This window comes from Cydia pomonella, chromosome 18 (genome assembly GCF_033807575.1).
Source record: "Cydia pomonella isolate Wapato2018A chromosome 18, ilCydPomo1, whole genome shotgun sequence".
Taxonomy (NCBI): domain Eukaryota; kingdom Metazoa; phylum Arthropoda; class Insecta; order Lepidoptera; family Tortricidae; genus Cydia; species Cydia pomonella.
Window position 1 is genome coordinate 5,067,251 of NC_084720.1, and position 20,982 is coordinate 5,088,232.

General features: G+C 37.3%; 1 protein-coding gene across 1 annotated transcript in view; it reads left to right on the plus strand.

Annotated features, from left to right (window-relative positions):
• Window positions 1-20,982, plus strand: part of LOC133527836 (transient receptor potential cation channel trpm) — a 399,070-nt gene that overhangs the window by 152,877 nt on the left and 225,211 nt on the right. The window lies entirely within an intron of this gene.

Consider the following 20,982-nt stretch of genomic DNA (forward strand, 5'->3'; position numbering starts at 1 on the left):
GGAGAAGTGTCCGGGAAACAGTAAATTTTTCCGGCCGTAGACCGTGCGCGGGCTAGGGTTACCACACTTCTGGAATTTCGGTCATTAGTCAGAAGTACGGTTGATAAGGAATTAAATATTCTTAATTTACTTGGGATTGCCTGCAGCAGACATATCTTTACCTAAGTTCCGCCTATAGGGACCGTGCGCGCAAAACGCTTAAAATATACATTCACTGAGACATTGAAACTTGACACCTAAGCAAGTAAAGCAAATACTGCCATCTACAGCTGAGGTACGTTTTCTTGTGCATTATATAGGTAGGTTCTACCATCTTGTGGGCTACATAGGCAGATAAACTAGACATTTACACTACGCGCCATTAAACAGAGGTCTCTTGTGCTGCCCCGTGCAATTCATACTTAACGATGGTGTAGTCTGAACCCGAACGGTACCTTAAGGCTGCAATCGGGATATTGCTGATGTTAAAATGAATATAAATTTACGGAGCAGGAATTTTAATAACATATTTGGCAACCCTACGTGTGTCTTGAGGGACGGTGCAAACCGGAGAATACCGTATCATAAACAAGCCCCATCTAGCGGGAATTACGGGAGACTGCTTACCAGATGGCCTCTTTGCCTTTTTATAAGCTTTTACGGAGTATAGTATGCATTTACTTGAGCCATATTCACTCTATTATGTACAGGATGTTGGGAAGGAGGGTGTTGACGATATAAACCTTCTCATAATACAGGAATATAAAAAAGGGCACTGATGTTTCAATCACTACTAGAAAATAGGGATGAATCTGTTAAATATGGACAAAAATTTGTCTGTTATTAATCTTATTATTGAAAATGTTTTAAAGGTAAACACTTATAACCGTGTAATTATGGGGGATTGGCCCCAGACGCCAAATTGATTGTCGTTTTGCTGATTTATTTTCCCAAGCATAAGATGCTTTTTCATCAAATATTGAGCCTAAAATGCCACAGGATTTTGAGAAAATAAAAAAATTAAAATCGGTTTTTATTTATTTCTATTATGCTAGTAATCTTGATGTAAGTCCCAAATGCATTTTTAAATAGTGTCTTTTTTACTTTTTTATTATTATTCCGAGATAGGGAACATCCACCAATTTTGGATAAAACTATGTACAATCAATTTGGCATCTGGGGCCGATCCCCATACTTACGCGGTTATACTCTTTATATCGTGGGGTGTCGGGTTAAGAATTTCACCAACCCCTTTCCTCTCGTGGGTGTCGTAGAAGTCGACTGTGGGATATGGTTTCAAGTGTGTTGTGGGCGATGGGCTGGCAACCTGTCTGCCCAAGATTACAATTTCGTAATTTTGGAACCCCTTCATTGCTAGAAGTGGCACTGAAACTAACAGTTTTATGTGCTCTGCCTATCCCTTTTGGGAATACAGGCGCGAGTTTATGTATGTGTACATATGTAGAATGTACCAAATTAATTAGTACTGACACTAACAGCGTGGTCCGTAGGGTGTGAAGTTTACCTACTTGCTTCGGCCTAGTTTTAGAAAAATATAAGTTTTTGAAGTGAAAACTTATTTAGCGGCGCCGTGCACTTTTTGTGATGGGGGAAAAATGTTAAACTCGCGACAGGTCACGTGACCGAAAGATGCGTCAGATTGAAAATTCGTAAGACGGACACGTGACATGATCGAGAAACTCCATGATGGTTCTAGTAATGATGGTGGTGTAAGAGTCGTTGAAATTATGGATGGAAGATGATTTTTCTGAGAGAGAAACTTTTTAATGTTAAATAATTGTAATAGTTCTGGGGTGTAATATTTTTAATGTAATATAAATTGTCATGTTTGTGTACGATAGTGCAATAAATGATATTGTATTTTACCGCATAAATGATAATACTTTTACAATTAATGCAGTTAATACTTTTATACTGATAATTAAAGCAATTCGTGCAAAATTATTCCCTAACCATCCCAAAATATCAAACATGCACAACGTTAATATTAAAGTTTTCACTTCTGCCGGCACTCCCGGAGTACAACCCGTTGTTTTTTATTAAAGATAATTTTATCACGACTCGGTAGAAAACGTCTTTTTATTTGCCATGTTGCGACTAAGTTTTGGAGTATCTGTTTACATGCTTTTTGATATCATCTACTGTACCCAAATAATTGTAATTGTTGGTTTAATTAAAATATTTTTTCTTTTTATATTTTATTTAGTGTATTTTCATTCTGCTAAAGTCTGAATGTCCGACTTATAATGAATTAATGCCAATAAATAAATAAATAAATATTATAGGACATTATTACACAAATTGACTAAGTCCCACAGTAAGCTCAATAAGGCTTGTGTTGAGGGTACTTAGACAACGATATATATAATATATAAATATTTATAAATACTTAAATACATAGAAAACATCACACTCAGGAACAAATATCCATTGCTCATCACACGAATAAATGCCCTTACCAGGATTTGAACCCGCCATCTGCTACATAGGCAGGGTCAATACCCACTAGGCCAGACCGGTCGTTAAAATGATGCTTCTCTTTTATTGTAAACCACGGAACCCGTATGATTTATCCTTATTTAACTAAATAAATTTTGCTACATTTACTTAATCAGCAGAAACGAGAGAACAGTAGCTTGTTTGGTTTCCACGTTTAAGGGTCACACGAACCTCCAATAAATTTTAGGCAAAAAACATTTTTGATACAAGTTTTTGTCTCCGACTGTACTTTTCTTACCACGGGTAACTAATACTCATCGAGACAATTATAAAAACCCCAAACACAATTAGGTTGCGTAGTTCCATCACCGAGTTCCGATGGCCACCTCCTGTCTCCATCATCAGATCAGTGCGATGGTCCCATAATATTGCATTATCAACCGACTTACACTAGATTGAATAGCCCTATATTATATCACTATTGTATTGTTACTATTGGATACCTCCTGGTAAGTACCTATAGCAAAATTTATGTTAAGAGGTACCGCTCCTTCGAAACGGAGTGTGGTTAACTTAGAAAATACATAATAATATAAAGTACATTTTGATATTGTAACTATACGACTAATTATTAATACAATTAATAAATTCTAATATAATTGTTATAAGGAAAAATAATATTAGTAATGTATAGTTTAATTTTAATTTAATTTATTATACTAAGTGTCATGTGACTCTTAACATATTGTAATTATGTATATTTTGTGGCTTTAATGGTGTACAGGTAATATAATATGTTTACATTGGTGCTCAATTTTAATGTAAATCAAATATGTACCGAGTGCGTGGAATATGTAAATGGTTTCATGTTATGCCGTATTTTACTGTTGGTATAATATATTCCGTTATATAAGCTTGAAGCAGAGGGCCTACCGCGAACACCGAAGTTTGCTCATTGCGGGCATCTTTCTCTTTTACTCCAATTAAGTCGTAATTAGAGAGATAGAGAAAGATGCCCGCTATTTGCGAACTTCGGTGTTCGCGGTATGCCCTCTTGAGTAAAATCAATTGTTTCAAGGCAAGTAAAACAAAAATTTCTAAGGGTACTTATTGAACACTTAAAGTTGTAAGTATAATATATGTTTCATCGACTTTTGAAGCTTACGTTTCTTAAAATACATAAGTTCATATTATTTTTAAAATAGTTCACATATTTTTTCTTTCGGAGCTATTATTTCCGAAAATACTTTATCCGAAAATGTTTGTGAAGACCCATATACCCTTTGAAAGACCCAAGTATCTAATATTTATTGAATTATTTGGGTGATAATTAAGTTTAGTGGTAGGTAACACTGATACCGTGCTCCCTACTCTATACTCGAAAAAAAAAAAACAAAGGACGGTACTTGAGAATAATATAATGGCTCCTTTACACAATGGGCCATCATACTGGCTCACTAAGATGGGCCAGCGTGTAGAGAGGGTAGTGGTATCGGATGGCTTATGGCGCGGCAGGATGGCGATGGGATGGCCACGGTGTTGGTTTTTTGTCCGCACATTAAAGGTGGCCAGCGATGGTGTGTACGCATCTACACGTACGAGTGCGTGCTCTCAACTATCGCATGGCCATCACGCTGGTCCAGCGCTGGGCCATCGTGTAGAAGAGCCATAAAACGACTGGGTTGGAATTGGAACGGGCAGAAAGGAGTTAACGGTCGACTGACGAGGTTGTGAAGGGATTGTAAAATGTAGTTTTTAAGGAGACATTACTGTTGATAATGTTGGAGAAATATAAATCATCATAGCAAAATAAGTGGTGAGTTTTGTTTCAATCACGACACGACTTATGAATCATTCTGTATAAGGGTTCTTAGTTGACCACGGAAACCTAAAAATGTTTTCTAGTAGAGTATAATAAATATTCCTTCTCTTTTTAGAACTTTTGAGGTATTTTACTTATTTTCTTAATATTTTATTTCAGACTCTTAGAGAAACCCTGGACTAATGATAACTTTATGGAGAAACCGACTTAGTTATTTTCTCCTCCGTTTAAATGCATTTAATGGCTCCTCTACATGATGGCCCAGCGTAGGCCAGTCCTAGGGACGCATTTATGCGTTTTTTTTTTTTTTTTATACTACGTCGGTGGCAAACAAGCATACGGCTCGCCTGATGGTAAGCAGTCTCCGTAGCCTATGTACGCCTGCAACTCCAGAGGAATTACATGCGCGTTGCCGACCCTAAACCCGCCCCCCTTGTTGAGCTCTGGCAACCTTACTCACCGGCAGGAACACAACACTATGAGTAGGGTCTAGTGTTATTTGGCTGCTGTTTTCTGTAAGGTGAAGGTACTTCCCCAGTTGGGCTCTGCTCTAGATCTGGAATGAAATCCACTGGCTGTGCCCTACCACACAAAGCGAGATGACATTCACAATGCCCATACCTCTCTTTTGGACGTAGTTTAAGGACGTACCGGGGTCCAAAAGTTAGAGGGAGCAAGTGATATTGCTATCTCATTTCACCGCATAGCTGCGTCCCTTGGACTGGCCTACGCTGGGCCATCGTGTAGAGGAGCCCTAAAACGTGAATCATTGATTTATCGTGTGAAACAAAGGTAGCATTGTTCACAGTTACGATTAATACCTATTATTACTAAAATTTTATTTGCATTTTGCGTTATCCCTCTCTTAATACGTATCAGTAATCTTTGAACCAGATACTAATTAAATCCATTACAAGCTTGTTTATCTTGTTAACAATGTATGTTATCTGAAGCAGATGCGAGACGGGTATTATAACTTAAAGTATTTCGATTAAGTTTCGGGATGTAATAAAGCGATACGTGCGTGATTAGAGTAGATTAGATCCCGATTAGAGATCCTGATTTTACCCCTCCTCCCAATAATCATTATATTTAATGGTCTTTCTTATAGGTCTAATCTTTGTTATCTTTAATTAAGCTTATTACTCCCGTGAAATACCAGTTCTACCCCCACGGGGGTAGTTACCCCCAGGTTAGGAACCGCTGGCTTAGACTATCTCTAGCTTTAGCTAAGCTTTTCTCTAACAAAATTAAAAATGTTTTTTAATTTATTTTTGTAAAATTGTGATTTTGTTTAAAGTGATTGATTTAATTAAGTCAAACGAACCCGCCGCCGAAAAGTTATACTTTTGTATGTAAAATATATCCTCGCTTGAATTTGATTGAAATGAAAACTAGTACCAGACATAGATACTCGTATATGTTACTAGGCGGCTAGGTTTGTGTGACTCTTTGTGGTGGCCGGTAAAAAAAAATAGTTCGGCGGTCCGGATCAGAGCTGCGATCCGCCTTTTGGTAACCCCTGTTTCTAAATTACCTGCGAAGTAATAATTCTTACTAGCTTAATTTTGCTCCTGAGCAGAGGTTGAGTTGTTAAGACAATTCACCCTTTAAATGAGTTAAGAAAATGAGTTTTTTAAGTTTCCCGTTTAAATGTAGTTTAGCTATTTTTATAATATCAAACTCGGAAACTGGCCGCAGCTGGGCGATATTACAGAAACTTACAAACTTGCAGCTCCAGGGTGCAGTATTGCATTGAAAACTTGAAACGATATTTGCGGCGGGTATTATTCGGTTGTATTGAGATTTGAGTTTACAGGCTAAACGCTTTGCTGATAGCTTTATTATGTAAGTAAATAGTTAAGAAATGGTATTCAATGCGTTATTGGACACTCGGAATTTTAAGTAAGAGGATGGTAAGAGGCCTTTTCATATTTGTCAGATGTTTTGAGCGGCATTCTGGTAACAGCGCCCTCTACGCGTCAGATGACTATTTGTAAAAAACTCAAACAATAATATTTTCATTAGAAAGTAATTTAATTTGTTCTTAGAGTCTCTTCTTCTTCCTAGCGTTATCCCGGCATTTTGCCACGGCTCATGGGAGCCTGGGGTCTGCATGAAAACTAATGCCAAGATTTGTTTACTATTTGTTACTAGTTTTTACGAAAGCGACTGCCATCTTACCTGCTAACCCAGAGGGTAAACTAGGCCTTGTTGGGATTAGTCCGGTTTCCTCACGATGTTTTCCTTCACCGATAAGCATCTGGTAAATATCAAATGATATATCGTACATAAGTTCCGAAAAATTCATTGGTACGAGCCGGGGTTTGAACCCGCGACCTCCGGATTGCAAGTCGCACGCTCTTACCGCTAGACCACCGCGTTCTCACCACCATCTCCATTAATAACTAGGGATTTGAATGCGCCTTTTTAGTTTTAACTAAAATCTGGGTCAACACCATTCAAGTGTAAGAGTTGTAGGCTTTGTGGCAGACTTTTCTCAAGCTGAAAGTTCAGATTTTTAGTGAGTGCCTTTAGCGAAGTTGGACCAACTCCAAATTTTAGTGGTGTTTATTTTTATTTCTTATGGCTTTGCTTTATTTTTGTTTAAGAGGGAAGTCTTCCATGTGATCATTTAAACAAAGAGAGAAAACTTTTTATTTTGAAATATTTTCCATTCTCCATGATTTTTTAGTATGTTATTGACACAATCAAAAACTAGAAAGGTTTTCCTTTTTTTTTTACAAAATTTTCAAAACAATATTTTCAGTAAAACCTAAAAAATATAGAATATATTATGCTGAAGCGATCGACATCAAAATCAAAGTGATTTGTTAAGATTTAGTCAGTGGAAAACGTTTTCTACCGAAATGGAATTTCATAGAAAAAATACCGTTATTTCGCTAGGATCGCAAAGCTATTCTTCCCTTAATGCATGTGTTTAATATGATAGGCATCGGTAAATTGAGAACCACGAGTATATAAAATTAATATTACCTATATAATGTGATTCGTTACATTAAGTGGCATCTTATAAAAAAAGGCAATATTAAAGATTGTTCGAGCCGATACGGAGTATGTTTAGTTTGTTGCTGAAATTACCTCAGAGATGTCGCTGTTCCCGGCGCAAACTAGATAATGATAGTTTTTGATAGAGCGTATGTAATAGTATTTTATGCAACAGTTGTATAAGAAGGGTCAAAAACGGCGAGTGGCGTGAGTTACAATGTGAGCCGGAGCCGAAGGCGTAGGCGAACATTGTAAAGGAATACGCCACGAGAGTTTTTTGACCTACTTATACAACGTTGCATACAATATTTTTCCTACGAGTCAACAAAAATAAATCTTAATTTAGGTAAACAAATTACAGCAAAAGTATATAGCCAAGACGCGCGAGCATACCTTGTTCCGCGGCCGGCCGGTCGGCGACACCTCCTCGTAACTCATGAGGCCCTGGTACTTGCTACTTGCTAAATTAATTTTTTGGACAGTTTTTTCTCAATTTTGGCCACCGTAGCCTACGGAGACTAACAAGCAACGCTAAGCGATCTTCGTAGTCTATGGGTGTTGCTATATTATGGGTGTCACATGCGTGTTTCTGACTTATGAAGTAATTATTTTTACTATGCAACCAAATGAATATTTTGTAAGTTGGCATCAATGCACTTAGTTTAAAACTGTATTCGTTTTGGTTTTGTTAGGTTGGTAGCCATTAATCGCAGTAACATTATAGCTTATAAAAGCACAAGAGCTTTTATGAGGAATAGACAATATAGACTTTTCTTGAAATCTTTTATGAATGTTCTTATATTCGTGTTAATGAATGCATAAATGACAGATAACAGTAGAGGAGTAGGAAAAAGAATGTTATGTAACAGAGTAAAAGATTTTTTGCTCTGTTAATCTAATCTGCGATTAATGGCTACCAACCTAACAAAACCAAAACGAATACAGTTTTAAACTAAGTGCATTGCTGCCAACGTACAAAATATTCATTTTGTTGCATAGTAAAAATAATTACTTCATAAGTCAGAAACACGCATGTGACACCCGTAATATAGCAACACCCATAGACTACGAAGACCGCTTAGCGTTGCTTGTTAGTATCCGTAGGCTACGGTGGCCAAAATTGAGAAAAAACTGTCCAAAAAATTAATTTAGCAAGTAGCAAGTACCAGGGCCTCATGAGTTACGAGGAGGTGTCGCCGACTGGCCGGCCGCGGCCCGGGGCGGGCCGGGCGCGTAACAAGGTATGCTCGCGCGTCTTGGCTATATACGTTTGCTGTAATTTTTTTACCTAAATTAAGATTTATTTTTGTTGACTCGTAGGAAAAATATTGTATGCAACGTTGTATAAGTAGGTCAAAAAATTCTCGTGGCGTATTCCTTTACAATGTTCGCCTACGCCTTCGGCTCCGGCTCACATTGTAACTCACGCCACTCGCCTTTTTTGACCCTTCTTATACAACTGTTGCATAAAATACTATAACGTAGTTGCGTGTATTATAATAGGTAAATAATCTTCTTCGCGTTGTTCCGGAATTTTGCCACGGCTCATTGGAGCCTGGGGTCCGCTTGACAACGAATCGCCAGAGTTGACGTAGTTTTACTAGTTTTTACGAAAGCGACTGTCATCTGACCTTCCAACCCAGAGGGTAAACTAGGCCTTATTGGGATTAGTCCGGTTTCCTCACGATGTTTTCCTTCACCGAAAAGCCACTGGTAAATATCAAATGTGTTGTAAATACAAATGGAAGACCCATGACTCAGGATCAAATATCGGTGCTCATCACAAAAAAAATGCCTTTACCGAGATTCGAACCCACGCTTCATCGGCAGTCACTAACCACTAGGCACGACCGGTCGTCAAAATAATAGTTGCAGGAACTTACTTGTTATACTAATTAGACATGATATTTTCCTTGAAAAGTTTGAAAATAAGCTTATTTTCCTTCTTTCCGCTACGTTAAACGCTTTGAAAAAGAAACCAGGGGCCTAGCTAAGATGGCAATCGTTCTCAGAGAAAAGACACAAAATGAAACGCTATCTGTCTCAAATATCGCTCTTATACGGAAGAGTGAAAGCGAGACAATTGGCTACTTGACAGTTTTTTGTAAATAATGTCAATCTATCTTGATTTTCCTGAGGATCAAATGTCTATGTAAGATTCATGGCATTTAAGCAACATAAATGTGAGTAAAAGTCTGACGCGCACGCGACGATTGAAACGCCTCTAACAAAATGATAGTGTAGGTACTTCATGTGACGTCACATTACATAAGTTTGGCCTAAATATATGAAAGATGAAGAAAATTGCCTTTTTTGACCCTGAAATATTGCGTTTATGTATATAGTTATCATACATTTAATTTTTAAATAAAATGTAAGAAATCGAATGGTACCATTTTCTTTTTGAAAGTAAAAAAAAAAACTTTTTTTAGACTTTTTTTTAAAACCTTAATGTCTTTTTAAATTCTACTTTTTTTTATAATGGATAGCTCATTCTCTATCTATTTAGCTAGATTAAGGTTTTAATATTCAACATGTGTCAAAAGGTCTCAGGAAGATGGGTAAGTTTACCAATAGAAGGTGGCCAGGCACCGCAACAACTGGAGGAATATTGTGGAGGAGGCCAAGACCCTTAATAAAGGTGTGTAACGCCAACGGAATTGAATTGAATAATTGATAGACAGCCGCGTTTTGTTTTGTTTTCTGCAAACGATTGTCATATTGGCTAGGCCTCCAGGATTTCAGACTCGATAACCACTTCGCATTCTTGGAATGAATATTGTTTTATCAAATAAAAACTTTTATCGGAAGCTTGAGATGTTTCTGTTTCTGAAGAACTCTTTGTGAAATACTTGAATAACAAAGGAAAGATCGTTATATTCCGTGTTTTGTTTTGGTTGAAGCTTTTGGTCCTCTTATTAAGTTGATTTTAGTATCTGAAAGGCCAGCAGCAACTAGTGGCCTATAGATAGAAAATACTTTAAAACTAACATACATATTATAAAAATATATTTTATAACGAAATACTACAAATCACATTATGCTGGCGATGCGTTACGCAACCCCGCAATGTCTGGGAGCCAGCCGCGGAATCGCCGAAACTTGACACCCTTCAGTCAAAACTCCTCCTTGTTCAATCGGAAGGTCGAAACGCTCACCACGAACGAATTGAATGTCTATTGACTATTCTAAAAGAATGCTGCGTTTGTTAGATGGTACTATTGGCGCAACATAAGTACTCCTACTAAGACCGGTTGACGACACGATGACGTCACACATATACGTCACGGCTCCCCGTTCCGTGTACCTACATTAGACTGCACCGTACAGCCGAAGCGGCTATACATATTTTATATATTATCAAAAATACATCAACGATACTGTATATAGTTATTAAGTTAATAAAAAAATACGATAGTACTATCCTGGAGTTTTTCATTCTTCATCAGAAGAGCTTAATTTGAGGAGTATATCGAACAGGTACAATTAGTACAAAATAAATAAACGAAAGTGTTAAAAGTTAAGCACCGAGAAATGAGACCCTACTTAGCGTCCACTCTGGCCTTACACTAACACACTAATATTCAGTACGAGCGATACACACGTGCTGTCAGTACTGAGTACACGTGCTAACGACCATAACGAACACTTTGTTATGTCAAATTCGGTGCTGAGTTAGCTTATTCGGACTCTATGGATAGAATAAACAATTGAAATAGAATCTGCCGTCGGTGCCCAAAGTTTTAGACAATTGGGTTACAACTTACACCGCTTCGTTATCCCGTAGTTTGTTAACTGTCGTGTAAATTAATGTACGCGGTCGAAGTTAACTCGCGTAATAACATTACGTGACACAACCGGGAATATGACCACAGTAATACCAGTAGCATTGTGTTTTGTGCAACAGGTAAATAATAAGTGAAAGATTCAAGGGCCGAATACGGTTTTGTTAAGACAAACCGAGAATTTTAAGACCACAAGATGTATATCCGCTGTGTTTAGCAAATACAACAGCGAAGACCCATCCTAATCTCGCCCAAGAGGAGGACCTACAAGCCATTTGACAGAAGCGAAACAGACTCATGTACAGACACAAAACAAGAATTGATTTCCACTGAATAGAGCCCGGCTCCGCGTAGAGCAGAGGAGATTCCCGCCTAGGTGAGCAAATGCTCAGAAATGGCTTCACCCACTTTCGGCCTTCAGCCGAAGTGTGCGAAGACTCGAGCAAGGGACGTCAAGTTGTGCCAACCCTTATTGCTCGGAGCAATGCTGAGCCGAACGGGACCGAGGATGACCGGAAGGAGGAGTGTCGCCCCAGTGGTTATGGTACTGGTATTGGCAATCCCTCCTGAACGGTTACCGAAATCCATTTCAAAAACAAAATATAAACATTATTATCTTTATCATAGTTTTTCTTTAATGTGTGAGGCCGAAAAGCTACCGGTTCGAATACGGCCCCGGGCCCCGGAACTTGTATTTCATTTTAAAGTTTGTTCAAAATAGGAAATTCTGGGAGTCCCATAAAGCAAGCCGGAATTGACGAACAAAATATCTACTAAGTACCTACTTACCCTAAATCATTGTATAATTAAAGTCCACGACCGCACCAATTTGACAAAAATGAGTTTTAAAGGATGAAACATTCAAAAATCCTACCCTGCAAATTTCTACTGAAAAATCGCAAGCCATATTATAGCGATATCATATGTAATCACAAACGTGACCAGAACACACCCCTAATAATACTTTAATGAGAAAACAACAGGGCTTAACCACATTTTCCTACCAAGAGAAATTCACAAAGCATACATTTCTGCATAACGCGTCCTCCATTGCGGCTCCGTTACGACTCTTTTAGTACTTCCATTGTACATTGTGCAGCAATGGATGTATAAAAATTAGATTTGTCAAATTTTGAGCATCTTTTGAAACACGATGTTTAAGGGTGCAATTAAGCAGGACAGCTCTGGTTTTAGAATTTCATAATCCGCTGAAGTATAACAATGAGTATTATAGAGTTTTTACAGCACAGATACATCCCGTCTGATGGTAAGCGGTGACTGCAGCTCATGGACGTTTCTCAGGAGTGACAGATGTACATTTTAGACCTTATAGAAATCTTATATTTATTTTTAAACCCAAACCATGGGGTTTGAAGTATGGGGCGGGAAGTATGGACTTCCCACGAGAAATCCTGTAGTCAAAGAACAATCTTTAAGAATTTTCACGTGAAATATAATATTTTCATAATTACAATTCTCGTAGCTTTAGAATTGTAATTAAGTTCTCAATATTACCAACGAGTATTTTAATTAAAGTAACACAAGAATATCAGATGCTGAAACGTATTTCGCCTTGTCTTAGCTTTCAGCAAATTAATCTTTAAAACAGGTATATTATAGCAATATATATAATATGAAATGAAGTAGTATGTTGTTTAAAAAACTATTTATATTTCATATTCTATTTCTCGTACATTGTAAATATTTCTTGCACCTATTACCTACTGCTTGATCTCTGGCCGTAGGGTTAAATGGGAGAGAATGCATATTGGCATTAAGTTCGCCTATTGTACAACTATTACTGCGCAATAAAGTTAAAATTAATAAATAAACAAATATTTTCATGTAATTAATTAATACATTAAGCAGTGATCTGACTTGGGAATTATTCTCCCTCTCATTCCATATTTAACTGAAGTATTTTCGTATACGGGACAAGAGGAAACATTTCTGCTAATTTTTCCAAACAATTTTTCTCGACATTTTCCTGTCTGGACTTTAGCCTTAGCTGAATAATATTCTCTAGAACTCTAGTTTTTTGACAGATATTATTATTACGTATTGTAACGTAATGATTTAGAACTTGACAGTGTAATAACTTGTCATATTGTTGTCAAAAGATTAAACTGTTAATAATTAGAAGTCGGTAAGACATTTTTTTTCTCAAATAGCAATTTTTCTGACCTTTCTTAGATCTAGAATAGGTAGGTACTATTGATAGCGTTGATTAAATTGTTAAAGCTAAAACTAAATAAAATTTGACCTAAATGTGTAATCGATAAAAGCGTGTGAGTGTTTTATACCTTGCACTACGGTGACGGAAACGTGTGATATTTTTAAGACATGTTTTTATATGCTATATATAACTGCATTGTAATATGCCTACTTGAATAATAAACTATCTTTATTTTTATATGAATTCGATATCACCTGTATCTGTACGTTTTGCTTTTTTTGATATTCTTTTTTTTAGCCAAATGAATGCGCCGTAAACGCAAAAATCAAAACGGTCAGACACAAATAACTTCTTTCTCTTTCCGTTCCCAAAATTTAATCACGCTTGGTTGGGTTTTGGAGGAGGCAAGTGTCGAGAACGAAACTTCGATTTCAGAGATTTTCTGCACAGGATTTTTCGCCTAAATTAGCTTATCGCAATGCTAGAAGCCGCCCCGTCAACACGACGAAGACGTTTGTCTAAAATTGTAAAATCACTCAAGGACTCAGCTGGTATTTAATAAATTCCATGTAAGACTAACGCTTGTGCGATCTATCTTGATGCTAGCGCCATCTAGCGAGCAATTGGGTAACATTTCTGTATTGGAAGTGGTATTATGTTACAGTGCGTTATTTTTACAAGTTTTTTATTAACTTACAATATACTTCTGTAGGTATGTACGGATCAAATCTTGCAAGTTTTTGACCCACTTTCTGGTTTCCGCTCAAGCTTTAAATTTACATACATATGTAAATATGGTGACAATGCAATATTACGGTACCATTGAGCTGATCTGATGATGGACACAGGATGTGGCCATTGGAACTCTGTGATAAAATAACGCAACCTAATTGCGTTTGGGGTTTTGAGAATTGACTCGATGAGTATTAGTTGCCTGTGGAACGGAAGGAACAGTCAGCGATAAAAGCTAGTACCGAAAATGAAATTTTTGCTAAAAACTTATTAATTCACAGGAGTCCATGCCCACTAAATTGAAAAAAATTAAATATATATTGCAGTTCGTGGTCCATAGAATTAGTACAGGTACAATTAGGTAGATACAATATTTTAATATACCATGATATTTAAAGCAGCTTGGGTGTAAGGACTAGAATCTAAAATGTTCAGACTGCAGTACCATCTCTCTCGCTATTCCTAAATTCAGTAAGGGATTCGTAATAGGATTTGCAAGCACGTACTGTTCGCCTCGTCTTTTGAGTTGGTCAAAGGCGCCTAGCCTTTCAAAAATTGCATATAGTGGAGAATTTGGGACGGTACCGCCGTGACCGGGTGACCTAGAGGTCCAGGCCGCGTAGCCAATGTGCCAATCGTTTACGCTCATTCTTTCATATTAGTGCGGCAGTGACAGTTGCGTTTCGTTTGCTATGGAGCGTTAACAATTGGCACGTTGACTACGCGGTGTCATCAAGCTCACCAAACTTATTAACCTATCGAATGAGCTGATACTTTTACTGATACTGGAAAGCGATATGTAAACATACTACTCGTACATATCTATACGACGGACGTCAGTGAGATGACGATAACTCATTGCTGATGTCCTATTTTATTACCTACATATAACATGAGTTTCATATGATTATCCACCTGGTTTCTTAAGCTTAATAGTCGCCTCCAAACCTCCCCTTATAGCCCTATTCCTCACACAAAGTTTACCTTAACTTATATTAGCCATCAACTTATCCCCGGATCACTGTTCACTCTGAGTACTGATATACGTTGGTCACAGTCGACAAGAGACACATGATTATTCTAATAACACCATAAGGACGTCCTTGACTTCCACTGCCCGTAGATTTGTTCGCACACAACCTCCTTTTCCTACTGTCGTTCGTATCTACACTCTCAACTTAAGCTAAAAAATCACAATAACCTACGAGTAGAAGCGGTTATTTAACTTAAACGTGACTACTAGCGCCATCTACTCCATGACGTTGGCAAATATTAGTCGGTGTGCAATACGTTCGCGACACGCGGGTAGGTTATTATCATGCAAATATGTTATTCGGAGGTAATCGAAGTTTCTCGCCCGTACCTTTCGGGTTAGAGGTCGGGTAATCGGGCACAGATGTTTTGATATTAACTCCCCATGTAATAACAGCAACATATTTGACTGGCCATTGATAGACCTTAATTCCTAGCAATATGGTTCACAATTGGTTAGTTAAGTATTACTACGTAGGCACGACAAGGGTTTTTGAGATGCCGTGAAGGTTCTTGTGAAGGGCTGGAGGGTTAAGTAGGAACTACTCTTGAATGGGGTGTACGGTGTATGTGTAGAAATTTGCGGTGATTTGATGTTTTCCCTGAAGCTCTATAATCTTTTAATGAAATATTTATTTATGTCTGTAATTACTTTGGAGGATTTAACAACTAAGAAACGCCTTGTCTGTAAGTTTCTGTACAAAACAGTCGGCTAATTTTTGCGGGGGAGCGGGTTTCGTATTTTAGACGGTATTTGACCACCACGTGAACGAATAAAACGTCATATGTATTGTATGGACTGACGTTTATCTGACATGGCTTTGTATGTTACGTACAAATAGCTATACATTTGAGGAGCCTCTCCTCCGCAAAAATCGGCAGACCTTTTTATACAGAAAATTACAGACAAGGCGTTACCAATCGTTAAATCCTCCAAGGAATAACCCCTTGAGAATCCAAGAACATTGTTAGCTAGTTTACATTTTAAAAAGAGACATCTAGCGAGAAATTCACTAACTAAAATCACAGTACTTACAAACATGCGGCAATACTAATAATCAACACTTGCCTCAAAATGTTTCTCTCGTTTAACCGCTTAGAATTTTTTCTTGAGCGTGCTCGTGACGCCGCCGGTACGAAGTTACACGAAGTTTTGTCATCATCAGACTGCGGCAAAATAAGCTGGATATTGTAATGTCTTATATATCCTATATATCAGTCTACGACGATTAAAAGGTTAAATATGAATTGGTATACAAGCATTTAAATATCATCAGTTATAATTTCTTTTTTTTGCTTTCAGGTAAGTTGCTGACGTATCATGGAGGAAGTAAAAGCGCATTGGGAGCTAAACAACCTTACGACCTACTTGAGTAGGTACTGTGGACATACTCGTATACACTAACCTTTTAAATAAATACCTCCACTGCAGAGAGCACAGGCCTCCTCTTATTAGCGAGAGGGTTTGGACTATAATCCATACGCTGGCGAGCGAGTTGGGGAATTCACATACACCTTTGGATTTCTTCGCTAATGTATCTGTGGTTTTCTTCACCGAAAAGCTAGTAGTAAATGTCAGCTGATATTTCGTAGGTACGTATGTTCCTAAAAACTCATTTGCGCTAGCCAGGATTTAAGCCAGCGACCTCCGGATTTAATATCGGACGTCATATCCACTCAGCTACCACCGTTTCTCCTAAATCTTTTACTTAAAATAACCGTAGTTGGGTTTAAAGTTCAAAAGCTTTCTGCTTATGTTACGAGTATGTATCCTTCAATAGGGCTGCTAAATATATGGCGAACTTGGCATACTTGGGACTTGGCCATTTAAGAGCTTGATTTACGTTAATATTATGTCTTGCACTCAGCGATTGGCGATTCTCTTATGATAATTATTCTTGCATTTAATCATTTCATTGTTAAGGATTTTAAAGCCTATTATAAGATAGAAAATATGCACAAAAGCTCTCGACTATTGTCTTTAGAATTTGTTTCTGACCTTTTAGACTATGAAACCGGAATATATGGCCAAAATAATATATTTTTGTCCTGTAGGCGTAGCACGAGTACACAGCGGCAGTATCTCGCGCACGATTCCCGTCGTAATCTTACTAATACAGTTACAGCACTAGACTTCCTCGTGGGATACTATACTGTGCCAGCACATTACAGCACATTCATGATAAGCCTATTTCGAATGCCAAAATGGTGCTATAAACATAATCTGCATCAAAAGTAACGTATGCGTATTCATCAAAACCATCTACATTCTCTAATAAACATGTATCTATATATAGAACAATTCTTTTTTTTCATTTAAATTTTAGTAACCAAATTATAATACACATACATGGTTTGCGTCACTTGGTAAACTTGTATGTAAACATACCTTTTAGTTAAGTCCGTTTACTTTAGTTATGTTTTAGTGAGAGCGTTTAAAGCAGTAAATGTTCATCTCAATAATATATGTACGTAACAATGTATCCTGTCCTATACTTCTATTGTTTCTGTAACAAAAAAAACCTAGACTGTAACAGATATTTTTGAATGCGGACTATATAGATAGGTACATTATCTGTGTGGAAAAATATTCCAGGGTGGTAGTTATTTTTGCACGTTGTCTCATCTGCTACGAATGATGCTGACTGTCCATCTCTACGACCAGATTTCAGTCACCCGTCGCGTTAACTCACTTACTCGTGGCCAGAGTTATGCCTCTCCGTTTACTATTATAACAACTAACTAACATTCTCCATATACAACAGAGAACGTTCTCGAGAACAGCACAACTATACTCGTGCCTTCACTCGTGACAACGCTCCGCTTGCCCATAAATGCAGCCTTATCTGGGCACATGTTGCCAGCTGTTATTGGCTCGCAAAAACTTCCCGAGACGTTGTGGGGCGGTCGCGGTTATTTCGCTCCGCTGTATGACAATACGCCCTTTTCTTTGAGAACGACACATTGCGTGGAATGACGCTTTTTTGTGAAATAAACATCTGCTTCTTTTCTGTTGATAAGGTTAATTCCGCGTTTTGAGAGGAATTTTGCATATGAAATAAAGGGCCATAAACGAAAGTTACGCGACTTGTATATATTTTTCATTTCTCATGCTCTGAAATCAGGTCATTGTAGTTCTACGAAGTGTGCAGAAGGTGATATGTTTCTGCTCTAGGGCATTTTACTTTCAAAGTACGTTTTTTTTTAAAGATATTCAATTAAACAACATTGGTCTTTCTAGCCGCAGATTAATAGATTATCTTACATCATTTTATAACTAGCCCATGACTTCGTCTGCGTGGGATGATGATGATCATTGATAAAATCTATCCTATGTGCTTCCCCCGGCCTCAAATTATCTCAAGACCAAATTTCATCTAAATCGGTTAAGCGGTTTAAGAGTAAAGAGGTAGGCAGACAGAGTTACTTTCGCATTAATAGTAGGTATTACAAGCTTTTTCCCGCGACTTTGCCTGGAATTAATAATTTGAGTACCTTATTTTTTAGCCACTCTGCTTTTTATTGATTCTCCATACCAACTTCCTTATTTAAGAGGAAAGAGGACGGCCGATTCTCCATACAAACGTAGTCTCCATTTTCCTCTCTGGATAGTGACATTTTGGAAAATATTTTTAGATAATTTGATGTATATTAACCATAACTATGCCCCTATCTTTGACAAAAAGGAGCGAAAAACAGATTTCATACAAAATTTTAATAATATATATATTAATTAAAAATTCGAAAAAAATCAATGTGGTTAATATACAATAAACTGTGTCAAAATATTTTCAATAATGGTAATATCGAGAGAGAAACATGAGGACTAGGTTTGTATGAAAAGGTGATTTTGTGCGGGTCCTCCACTACTATGATGCCTAGAAAAAGTGTGGAGGCAATTCAATTTTAAATTGGTTCAGTGATATAAGCGCGAACGTAAAAACATAACAGACATACCCACGTTCGCATCTATAATATTAAGTATGAATAGTAGGAATATGAGTATGAAATACCTAAATAACTTACTAAAACAAAAATGTCGAACGAAAAAACCGTTATCCCAACACACGCATTCCGTTTTCGCGTTCCGTCTGCAAGTAAGTTAAATTGCAAACGATTTGCAATTTGCAACGTTCTGGCGCCTCGCTCGCTTAACACTCCTCTAATTTGTTGGTAACTTTGCAGGAACATTGCTGCATGAAATTAGCTTCACGGAAGTAGATACTTTTGAAAGTGGTTACGTGTTTCATATGTTTCTTATAAGAGGAAAAAATCGCGTGAAGTTTGGCCCAAACAACATTAAGTCAACTATACAGGGCGTCCCAAGACTACGGGACATCAAGGGAAAGTACCTAAAATATCGTAGATAGGATATTTTTCTGAAAGGAGACTTTACGTTATTTTTAAAAGTCAGTAATTCTGCATTTAAAGATTTTCTAAGAATTACTTGCTTCGTCTGGGAATCGAAGCGACTTAATAATTTTCTTGAAATTTGACTCAAACATTTTACGTTGTTCCTTTCATTTAAAATACTATGTTACTTAAGAAGAATTATAATTTTTTCGATTGGCATCATAAAAATAGGCGTGATATTTTTCGCATTTAAGTCAGTTCGATTCCCAGGCGAAGCAAGTAATTCTTAGAAAACCTTTAAATGCAGAATTACTGACTTTTAAAAATAACATAAAGTCTTCTTTCAGCAAAATATCCTATCTACGATATTTAAGGTACTTTCCCTTGGTGTCCCGTAGTCTTGGGACGCCTGTATATTAATATAAATGAAAAACTACAAAGCGGGACACAAAAGTGGAGTGATAACAACTACTTGACGATTTGCTTCCATTTTCATTTGGTTATTCATCATATCATTCATTCATTCTTGCTAGGCTATGCTACATACTTGCCAAGTGTCATGCTCAATGCTTTTTGCTGGCTGAGATCATACTTTGAATTATGAGAGAAGTATGCCACGTAATACAAAAGATATTCATACAAAAAGAGAAAAATGTTTTTCCACTTCTAAATATTTTTCCATTCTCCATGATTTTTGTACGTTGTTGACACAATGAAAAATTAGGTTTATGGGTTTCCTTTTTTTTTCAGAAATTGCAATAAAAATTTAATATATTTTTTTCAAGCAAAACCTGGAAAAAATATGCTGAAGAAATCGATATCAAAGTGATTTCTTTAGTTAGTGATAACTGTTTTCTCCCGAAATGGAAATTGCATAGAAAAAGTAAAGTTATTTAGTTTCCATGTACCGTCTGTAACTAAGGGTGATATTTCACATGTCCAATTATTTTGTCCAATGTGTATTTGGGTCCCACATTTTGCTTAATGAGAGAGTGAGACGCAATGTACATTGGACAAGTGGAATACCACCCAATGGCTCAGTTTCATTGGTATGCGGGGTGCGAGGAGATTTCCATAAAACATGCCATAGGGCCCGAATGCGGGGTGCGGGAGATTTCCTAGATGAGATTCACTAGTCGTTTTACCGCTTGCGGAGAGTCTTGCATGCCTTATGTCGAAACTGAACCATAAGTTGAATTGCATGGTATTATTCAAGGGGACTGAAAAAAACTTAAGCAGTGATCAAACATTAGGTACCTTTTAATCAACATTAGGCTGTAAACATCTTAGCGTCTGCATGTGATTTTTAAAGACAAACTAAAAAGTAAATTTGGTCCTGGAAGATGCCCGGCAAACGGAAACATGGTCGCCTTAAATTTACTTAGCGCCGTTCTGTGGAGAAGAGCTGGGTGTATTGGGGACAGGGTGGAAGAACATTACTCAAGCTGCCCAGGATCAGAGAGAGAGAGAGGATCCTAGCAGAGGGTAACAGTATGAAAAGATGAAGACGAAGACACTAGAAAGTACTCTTAGTGACAATCTGTGAGAAAAAAAAGCCAACTTGTCTTTTTAACTTTTAACTATTTGCCAACTTATCTGGGTGTCTTAGGAGTACTTATAGTGAAAATACCTCA